The sequence below is a fragment of the Saccostrea cucullata genome, unplaced genomic scaffold, assembly GCF_032062105.1.
Source record: "Saccostrea cucullata isolate Sc308-1 unplaced genomic scaffold, CSIRO_AGI_Scuc_v1 ctg1135, whole genome shotgun sequence".
Classification (NCBI taxonomy): domain Eukaryota; kingdom Metazoa; phylum Mollusca; class Bivalvia; order Ostreida; family Ostreidae; genus Saccostrea; species Saccostrea cuccullata.
In genome coordinates this window covers 114,296-125,803 of record NW_026924282.1, presented here as the reverse complement: position 1 = coordinate 125,803, position 11,508 = coordinate 114,296, and the positions used below count along the sequence as shown (strand labels likewise).

At 36.5% G+C, this 11,508-nt stretch overlaps 1 long non-coding RNA gene across 1 annotated transcript; it reads right to left on the bottom strand.

Annotated features, from left to right (window-relative positions):
• Positions 1 to 5,396: 5,396 nt before the first annotated feature.
• LOC134266131 (uncharacterized) lies at positions 5,397 to 6,888 on the bottom strand. Its single transcript, XR_009991898.1, has 3 exons — positions 6,829 to 6,888; positions 6,325 to 6,402; positions 5,397 to 5,474 (listed from the first exon to the last, which is right to left on the bottom strand). It is a non-coding gene; the product is annotated as an uncharacterized LOC134266131 (long non-coding RNA).
• Positions 6,889 to 11,508: the final 4,620 nt, after the last annotated feature.

The following is an 11,508-nucleotide window of genomic DNA, read 5'->3' as shown; positions in this document are numbered from 1 at the left end:
CCGTAACAATGCTAAGGCTTCTCGAAAATGACTTAAGTGCGCATTTCCATTGCTCTAACTGGAAAATCTCAACGTAAAGGTGACGGAGAATTGATGATGCAAAAATACACTACATTACGCCTCAACTGGGTCTTATGTATCATATGCATAAAGGACAGTCCTTGGACCGGTAGTCCAAGGGTTACTACAATACGCTTAGTTAGAGAAAATTCGACCTAATCATCTGAAAAACAGGCATTTAAAAATGACAAAGAATAATTCTCGATATTGATTAACCTTAATGTATCGTTGAAATTAAGCTTCAATTGTTGTTTAGGGCAAACTTGCACGTTGTAATTGAATGGCTGAGAGGGGGGGGGGGGGTGTTTTAACAGTTATCATGTTACTTAGTAAAGTTGAAAGATAAATATTCAACATTTACCGGTATATCAAATCTCTGATGTTCTGAAAAGTGAGTTTAGCTTTACTTTATTCTTTTTGAAAAATCATTAGACAAAAAATTCAAACTTTTGAAGATTACTGCTTTTTGCGTTTCTTTTGCGTGTCAGTATATATATATATAGCACTACAAACCCTGACCCTAGGGCTATGAATTTCACAATTTTAGAAGAGGACTCCATACTTATTACAATCATGCCCCGAGTTTGAATGCTTGATGTTTAAGAGTAAAATTACTGTAGAATATTTCTAATGATTGCATATATTTTAGTGTTTTTGGCCCAACCACTCAAGCCCCAGGGGAAAAGGGACCACGAAATTCACATTCTTTGTTTCCCGTCAGCCATAGAAGCTATATGCTACATTTTGTGGAAATTGGTTGAGTGGTTCCAGAGAAGAAGCTAAATATGTCAAACTTTACGAACAACGTATGGATGAAAACAGATAGTTAAAAACAGAAAAATAAACCGAGTTTACTCCTGTGACCTTAAAAGTTGGAAATTTATCCCTGCTCGCCTATCCCCAGTGGTCATATGTTTAAAAAACTTGAATCATCACAATGACAAAACTCTATATATTATTTTTCTTTTCTAGTCCAGTGGTTTTTGCGAAGAACCCTTTTTAATAACTCCACTTTAAGTATTTCTTAATTACCTACTCTTAAAATTACGTGACACTTCAAATAAATAATAAAAGCTTTCTTTGTTGTTAGTACGGGAATAAATGTCACAGCTGTTGCAGTAAAAACGAATGTGTTTGTGAAACACTGATGCCCCCACATAGCAACATATAGTGAACATAAAACTTTTCTTAAGAACGCTTCATCTCGTGCTTTTGAGTCGATTTTGGTCTGGGCCTTTATTTCTAAAAGTCTGCATCATTTTTAAGTTTTACATTGAATTTAGATTCTACAATGCAAATAAAACTTATCAGGTTATGTAATTTTTTTTTCTGCAATAGCTGCGACGTTAATTCCAAACAATTAGGAACAAAGAAAGCATTTTTATTGTTTATATTTACGTCTGTATTCAAAATCATTCATGGTAAAATTAAATTTGTTTACTATTGTATTTAAGATGAATATGTCATTATTTGTGAACTGATGGAACAGCCATTGTTAAAGAAATCTACACACGTGGCTTGCTTAGTGTTGTTCATGCACTGATTAATGGCAATCGTCTTCATTAGAAACTAGTGTTAACTGTAACGGGGACCGTTACAATTTTTCCCTAAACGTTCCCCTAATTCCTTTTTGTGCCTTATTCCTGTAAGACATTTTTATTTGCTCAGTATCGAAGGATTTCATTTGAGAATAAAAAAAGTTACAATGATTTCAACTATATATCATTTAACTTTTGCATGCGCGCGCACGTTCATACATATGCAAAATGATCACGACAAGTTGACTTAACGATTAACATATCTTTATATACTGAGAATCAAAAAAATAATAATACAAAAAAATATGTTTCCATTTTTCAAGTATCATATTCATTTTGCATATGCGCACGTTCATGCACGTTCTTGCATTCAATTTTGATAGTAGCATTATGTGGAAATCTATTATACTTATTCATATTCTAAATTTCATCCTATTTTGTTGAGAACCAAGAAAGGTATTAGGTATTTAAAGTTTCCGCCAATCAGATTACAGCACAAGTGCATGCACGTGCTTTCATGATAATTCTTATATTATATCATACTGTAGATCTTCATAATGTATAACTATGCTCAAAATTTCAAAGAATTATAACAAAATACATAAGCTGATAAGTTGCGACTATCTGCTGAGTCAGTAAGTCATCCTAAACCGATAAATGTTTAAAATATGTCATTTTCAATTAATAAATGTTGCAGTTTTTCTCTATTCAAGTAATATAGGGTATGTAATGTGATAAGAGCTTCGAAAGGTAGTTAAAAAAAACCTCCCGGATGGTGAGAGTTAAATATTATATATATATATATATATATATATATATATATATATATATATATATATATATATATATATATATATATATATATATATATATATATATATATATATATATATATATATATATATATATATATATATATATATATATATATATATATATATATATGCGTTCCAGTCTGCCCATGAAGGCATTGGCATAAGACGGTGCCATTTTATGCCAATGCCTTCATGGGCAGACTGGAACGCAACTTGTTACTTCAAGCACCATTTAGGCCCCATAGCTGGTTGCGTTTCATTGACGATATAGAGATGAAGTGGGTGGAATGTCGCGAGAGCCTCGAGGCATTCATTACGTTTGCCAACACCTTTCATCAGTCGATCAAATTTACAGTAGACATATCTAATTCGAAAAACGTATTTCTAGATACTAGTACTACATCTACCCTGATTGATGGTGAAATCGAATTCAGTCTCCACACCAAACCCACAGACTCCCACCTATATCTTATGCCCTCTAGCTGTCATCCCCCACACACTTTTAAGGGAGTGCCCAAGGGTCTAGCCACCAGAATTCGACGCATCTGTTCGTCCCCTGCCTTATATCAGGAGTAGAGTGGTCTTCTTAAGTCCCACTTATGCAAAAGAGGCTACAATGCCCGCACAGTACAAACAGCTATTGATGAGATGGTGGGACGTGACAGGCAAAACCTATTACGCTACAAGGAGAAAGACAACAGAGGCAGGGTCCCTCTGGTAACCACATACCATCCCATCTTTAAGAACCTTAGCGGTATCTTTCAAAAGACCCTACCAATTCTCCATTCAAACAAACGAATGGCAGAGGTCTTTAAGGAACCCCCATTGGCTGCATACAGACGCCCAAGGAATCTAAAGGACATGGTAGTAAGAATCAGACTGAACAACCCATTACCTAACGGGAGCTTTAAAACTTGCTCTGACAGAAGATGTCTTCTTTGTAAGCACAGCACTGACACATGAAAGATTTAACAGCCCTGTTACAGGCCGCAGATACAAAATACTAGGGAATTTGTCCTGTCATACTGAAAACTGCATTTATCTCATCAGTTTGCTCCAAACAGTATCTTGGTGAAATAGGAGATCTCCACAGGAGAGTCAATAACCACCATTCGACCATTAGGACCAAAAATCTCAATGAACCCGTTGGGGAACATTTCAACCTTGAGGGTAATTCCGCCCTAACTGAATGACTTCATCAGAATGCGTCACCAACTCTCGAACAACCAAAATAACTATGTATTGCTTAAGTCTTTGTTAATTATTTTTTCCCGATAATAAGTCCTAAAATATTTCAAAATTAATAATAGGTGAAAATTCATATGTTAAAATATCCCTGCTAATATTATTTATTTTTCTCACCCAAAATTTCAAACCCCAGGGTAGGGGATTTCGATGTCTCCGAGCCCGATTTTTATTCGTATAATATTATATAATAGGGCTAAAAATTGGAGGGCCATATCTCAGAGACAAGAGATGGTACCATCACCATTTTTTCATAGAAGTGGTATCTGATCCCTAGTACCCCACCCTCAAAATTTTAGACCCCAGGATAGGGGACTTCGATGTCTCCTAGCCCGATGTTTATTCGTATAGTATTATATAGTAGGGCTAGAAACTGAGGGGCGGGGGCAATTTCTCGAAAACTAAAGATGGTACAATCACCATTTTTTCACAGAAGTGGTATCTGATCCCTAGTACCCCACCCTCAAAATTTCAGAGTCCAGGGTAGGGGACTTCGATGTCTCCGAGCCCGATGTTTATTCGTATAGTATTATATAGTAGGGCTAAAAACTGGGGGCAATTTCTCGGAAACTAGGGAGGTACCATCACTATTTTTTCAAAGAAGTGGTATCTGACCCCTAAAACCCCACCCTCAAAATTTCAGACCCCAGGGAAGGGGACTTCAATGTCTCCGAGCCCGATGTTTATTCGTATAGTATTATATAGTAGGGCTAAAACTGGGGGGCCATATCTCGGAAACTAGAGATTGTACCATCACCATTTTTTCATAGATGTGGTATCTGATCCCTAGTACCTCACCCTTAAAATTTCAGACCCCAGGGTAGGGAACTTCGATGTCGCCGAGGCCGATGTTTATTTTTATAGTATTATATAGTAGGGCTAAAAACTCGGGGGGGGGGCAATTTCTCGGAAACTAGAATAGGTACCATCACCATTTTTTCAAAGAAGTGGTATCTGACCCCTAGTACCCAATCCTCAAAATTTCAGACCCCAGGAAAAGAGACTTCGATGTCTCCGTGCCCGTTGTTTATTCGTATAGTATTATATAGAAGGGCTAAAAACTGGGGGGGCCAGTTTTCTCGGAACCTAGAGATGGTACCATCACCATTTTTTCAAAGAAGAGGTATCTGACCCCTAGTACCCAACCCTCAAAATTTCAGAGTCTAGGGTAGGGGACTTCGATGTCTCCGAGCCCGATGTTTATTCGTATAGTATTAGATAGTAGGGCTAAAACCTGGGGGGGGGGCAACTTCTCGGAACCTAGAGATGGTACCATCACCATTTTTTCATAGAAGTGGAATCTGACACCTAGTACTCCACCCTCAAAATTTCATAGCACACAACGTAAGTTAAAATTTTGAATTGCGAACTGCGTTATAGAACGCAATTTACTTTTGAATTGCGAACTGCGTTCTAGAATCTGAACTCCAAGACAAATCCGTCTAATCCGCTTGAAATGTGAGCAATATCCACACCAAATAAAGGTAACTTACCAAGTCTTCTTCGGAGATTTTCCTTAAAAATTCCAATGTAAAGCGTCTAAAAAAGAAGTATTTATTTAAAAAAATCCCAGAATTCTCAGAGTAAAAATCTTCTGCTTCATAACCGAACGAATTAGCTTCTCCCAAATTATCAAGAACAACCGAGGTTGGCGTATATTGACTTCTATGCCCCGAAAACCCCGAACACCAATAAGGAATGAACGTTTTTTCGTTGTTGCCAAAACAATAACTGTATCCAGAAAAGGTTGATCCAATTTCAAGAGATGCATATACGTTATCCTTTAAGCACTTTTCTTTGGGTCTACACAAACGACCTGTAATGCAGAAAAAACCGTTTTGTACATGTAGAGTGCTACGATGTTTTATTTTTAAAAAATGAATATTACACAGATAACAGCCATGAAGCATCGTTTTTGAAATGAGGGGGCCAGCTAGAGAATTTTTTTTTGACTTACCTGAAAAATTTAAAAAGGAAAAAAAAATTGCCGAAACTCGAAAATCCTATTTGGTGGTGGTGGTTGTGGTGGTGGTGGGGTAAGAGGCCAACTTTTCCCCAATGCCAACTTCTTTCAGTACCCGTTCTTTTGCATTTCATACTACATTTCCCTGATATCAATTTCCTATATATTAAGTGGGGGGGGGGTTAACCACCCTTTCAATGAACATTTCCTATAGTTAAAGTACTGTTTGGAAAAAAAGTGGGCCACCCCTCCTGCCCTCCCTGTTTCTACGTGCCTGGATTAGTATATTATATTGATTAAACATTTTCAATTTTGTAATTAAATACTACATGTCAATAACAATTGAACAACTGAAACATCTATTATACACCCTTTATGAAAAAATTCTTGGTAAATTAAAATTGAAATCAGTGCACAGAATTTATTATTTACATAACACATTGGTAAAAAAGCAGTCCTACAGATTTTGACTGACGCTCGGCACTCGGGGCTACTGAGTAGAACTGTGACACGGGACTCGATTTATACGGTCTAGTCTGAAAGACCTTTCTCCACGTCCACCAATTGGATACGAACCCGCGGCGTAAGGATCAACTCCTTACTTCTCAACTCTACGACAGACGCGTTTTAACCGCTGCGCAACTCGGGCGACTATAAGACGTAGTAAAGAAAAATAATAATTAAAGGAAAATGAAGTGAATACCTTGTCTCCTGTTGAACTCTTGAGTGATTGGCAACTTCTGTGGTTGACGTTTGTAGTCCTTTTGAACAGTTTTTGTCTCTGAATAATAATTTATACAAATTTTAATCATCTTTATCACTCTTTGAAAAGTTCCAATTTAAATGATTTTACATATTTTCTTTTTATCAATTTAGGACTTTAATAAAAATTCCATTCCACAAAAAAATCATCTGAGTAGTTTGAAAATTTGAACACAACAATATTTGAAAACTAAGAAGTTCAACATGTTGTCTTAATTATCCTTAACAAGGAAATATACATGACTGTGTACGATTCAATCTAATTAAAATTAGATGGGTTAGGGTTCTAACTCCCCTAACCCATGTGTGATCCGCTCGCATACTTGCTACACTAACATCTAACAACATCCCAAAGGGAAAATCAAGAGATCCTTTAGATTTAAATCATGAAAATAAAATCCTTCTTACCAAGCATTTAATGTTTTACCGTAACCTAGAAATATACCTTTCCATTGTAATTGGTCCATTCTACAAGCACTTTCAGTACTTTCAATTTTCTTTTGATCATCTGTTTTTTGTTGCTGCTGATCTATATGTATAAAATACATGATGATAAATCTTTCATTAGAATTTAACAAAAGATGATTTAAGTTTGGAAAAGTTTCTTTGTAGTTGTATATGTCAGATATTATAATCGTTAGAAAAATTGCTAGTCATTATGCTTGAAAGTTTACCATTTACATTTAAAACAGTTTAAATTCAATCTACAGAAATTATTACTCGGTATTTACAATTGCTATTAATTAAACAGATGAATTGAAACAAGAAATGTATCCCAAAGTAATGTGAAATTTATGATCTATAGGATATTGAAACTTAAATATAGTAGATATTGTGGACCCCTCCCCCAACCCCCAAAAATTAAACAAGAGGCCCATGGGCCACATCGCTCACCTGAGTAACTTAGGTGATGCAGTTCTTTACCAGATTTCACCTCGTTGTACCTATTGTGGCCCCCTACCCCCCCCCCCTCCACCTACCCTGTTTAATCATAAAAATTTAGAATCTACAATACCCAATGATACTTCCAAAAACGGTTCTTGAGAAGAAGATTTTTAAAGATTTTTCCTATATAATTCTATGTAAAACTTGGGTTCCCTATTGTAGCCCCGTTCTACCCCCGGGGGTAATGATTTTAATAATCTGAAATCTAAATTACCCCAGGATGCTTCCATAAAAGTCTATGTAAACCTTTGATTACATATTGTGGCCCACCCTACCCCAGGGTGTCATGATTTTAACAGTTTAAAATTTAAAATTCCCCAGGATGCTTCCATATATATTTTTCAGCTTTCCAGTGGTTCTTTAGAGGAAGATTTTTTATAGATTTTTTTCTATATAATTCTATGAAAAACTTGGATTCCCTATTATGGCCCCGTCCTACCACAATTTAGATTCTATACTAACCAAGGATGCTTCCATATTTCAGCTTTCCTGGCCAAGTGGTTCTTTAGAAGAAGATTTTTAAAGATATTTTCTATATATTTCTATAAATACTGCTCTTGTTTTGGGCTTGTTTGTTTTAGAACATGTTGTGACACGATAGCGGTGTTTTTCTTTGAAATTTACTGTTCTGTATTAGCAATACAGAACGGCACTTTGGCGGGCGGAGCTACTTTCCGTTCTGTATTAGCCCAGTATACCGTACTGTATTTCATTTTGCCAACTATCCTGTATCTAAAATCACAGAAGTCTGAAGTTTTTATCGTGAAAAAAAAAATCTTGAAAAAAATTTTCCTACCCTTAACTAAAAGGTAGGAAAATGTTTTTCCGGATTTTTTTTTTTTTTAAATTTTTTTTTCACGATAAAAACTTCAGACTCCTGTGCTAAAATACAGCACGGTCTAAAAATAAATCTGATTCAATTTAGCAAAAGCACGTACAAAAAGTAAAATGCTGATGTTTTTATAGCTGCAGATCTGTAGCTCTCTGAAAAAAATATTGATAGACCGGTCTATCAATATATATTTTTTCGGAGAGCTATAGATCTGCAGCTAATGTTTTTAGAGAAATACCCGTTATCAATCCTGAGAATGTAAAATGTCAATACACACTTATTCCACACAGAATCTACACGTAATTTAGATCCAAAGGAAAACAAAAATTCACAATAACGGAAAACATAATCTATTCGTAATTTTGAACCAAACGAAAAGAAAATTCGCAATAACATAAAACATCCACTCTCCTTGTGCAAAATCATTCAAGTCCATTTTTCGCGTTTTTATTTTTTAAAATCCTTCTCGCTTACGACAGCCACACGTCGATCTCTTTCACTTCGCTTTTAATCTCGCAATTCAATTAGAAAATAAAAATCCGTGACATGTAAGTCCATCGAAGAATTTTCTGTAAATCCTGATTTTGTAAATCTAGTCTAACCGGGATTTTAAGGTTAGACCCCTGAAATATATTATAATCAATTTATAGATCACAACAATTACGGTTAAATCCTCCACTTTATCCATTAAGACTGACTATCACTCGATTACGTCTACCCCGTCAAATCGTCAAAACTAATCTGACCGAATTTTACTTTTTCCGTGGATATATATATATATATATATATATATATATATATATATATATATATATATATATATATATATATATATATATATATATATATAAGCACTAAAAAACCAACAACACTGTATATCCTAAATGTCGGATCTACCAAGTAGATACAAGGTCACGGATGGAAATTTATATAAAGCACTAAAATGACCAACGACACGAACAATAAAAATTGTCAAATTTTCTGGACGCCCTGTCCCTTCCTCAGGACAAAGAAAAAAGTTAAAAAGTCATAAGAACAAAGGAAAAAGAGAAACAAAAACAACTAGCACTACTACTAAACTACTAAACACTAGATATTTACATACTTAATTACATGTTGAATTGGAAATTTTTAAGAACACTAATAAAGAAAGAAATCCGGACCGCTATGAAATGCGTCCGGTCTATCGGGTATGCTCGGGTGAAGTGCGATTTACATAATTGAACGAATTAATTATGCTAATTAATTACGACAATCAGTAAATCGTACATTGTTTCATTCTCTCAAAATGGTGTAACTTTACTTAATAAAGAATAATGAAAGAAAAATCATAAGTAGGGATATTTAAACATATGAATTGTGATCAATTATAAATTTTGAAATATTTAAGGACTTATTATCGGGAAAAAATAATTAACAAAGGCGTAAGCAATACATAGTTATGTGGTTGTTCGAGTTCGAGAGTTGGTGGCACAAATTAACTATAGAGTTTACACTAAATTGAGAGAATAATTTTGTTTAGTATGATCAGGAATTGGGTCTAATTTACGTTCATTCTGGTGAAGTCATTCAATTTGTTAATACCATTTGGGCGGAATGACTTCAATCTGTGCATCCAGAACTTTTCTTTGCTTTTCCTCTGAGCATCTGTCCATCTTGGGTTATGGTCAATCACCACTACTGTCATGTCCTCCCATTTGTGACCCTCAAGGTTGAAATGTTCCCCAACGGGTTCATTGAGTTTTTTGGTCCTAATGGTCGAACGGTGGTTATTGACTCTCCTACGGAGATCTCCTGTTTCACCAACATACTGTTTGGAGCAAACTTTGCAACTGATGAGATAAATGCAATTGTCAGTATGACAGGACAAATTCCCTAGTATTTTGTAGCTGCGGCCTGTAACAGGGCTGTTAAAACTGTCTGTGCCAGTGCTGTGCTTACAAAGAAGACATCTCCTGTCAGAGCAAGTTTTAAAACCCCCGTTAGGTAATGGGTTGTCCAGTCTGGTTCTTACTACCATGTCCTTTAGATTCCTTGGGCGTCTGTATGCAGCCAATGGGGGTTCCTTAAAGACCTCTGCCATTCGTTTGTTTGAATGGAGAATTGGTAGGTTCTTTTGAAGGATACCGCTAAGGTTCTTAAGGACGGGATGGTATGTAGTTACCAGAGGGACCCTGTCGCTACACCTAACATAGGGCCAATCTCCAAACGCTTTCAGGAACGCTGGGACGTTATTACAAGGAGATGTACTAAACAATTGATGTCACTCTGTCTTTCTTGGGATATCCACAAGTTAGGACAATTGAAGAGTGAGATCGAGTCCTTAGAATCATCCCTCAACGATATCATGTCCCAGGCCGATCTTGATGAAGTCCATAATATTATAGACACCTATAATATGGCCCTAACGAATAAAGTCAACAAGACTCAGAAAAAGAAATTTCTCCGCGACAGTGTTCCACAGTCTAGGAACAACTTGTCAGAGGTCAGAGTTAACAAAACACGCAAACCCCGCTCGAGACGCTTCAAACGCATTAAGACAATTCCGAGGGACGGACCCATACAAACTCCTGACGTCTGCCCAGTGCTCAATACATCTAGTGTTCCTCTCTCCGAATCGGAGACCTCACTTTTCTCAAAAGGGCTAAATTTCTGCCCCACGCCACATGAGGTCGACGAAAAACAAGTCAGAGAGGACACCCGAGCATTCTTTCGGAGACTTCGTTTGAAGGAGCACTTCTCTAGAAAAGACTCTGAAGCAAATTCATACGACTCTTCCAAGCCAGATTTACAGGACCTAGTGGAACACAAACTCTATAAGCCCAAGAGTGCCTAGGAACCTACACCGGGCAAGTGCGGCGCGCTTGAGTCGTATATTGATGCCGTTGAGTCAGACATAGAGAAGCTCCTTTCAATGCCAGACAAAACTCCCGACAATTTGAGTAAGGAGGAGAGATCTGCCTTACAATCATTAAAAAATCGGGATGACATTGTAATTAAGAAAGCAGACAAAAGCTCTACAGTTGTAGTAATGGATAAAGAGACTTACATGGCGGAGGCCCAAAGACAACTCTCAGACGAACGTTTCTATAAGAAACTGGACTCTGACCCTACTAAAGAATTCTCAACCGCCATTACCAAAACTCTTGACGATATGTTTGAGAAAAATGAGATTGGTATCAACGTCTATGAGACCTTAAATCCTATTGACTGTAGACCAGGACAATTCTATCTGCTTCCTAAAATACACAAAGAAGGCATGCCAGGTCGCCCCATAGTCAGCGCAATTGGACACCCAACGGAGAAAATCTCTGAATTCATTGATTGACATCTCCGTCCACACGTAGA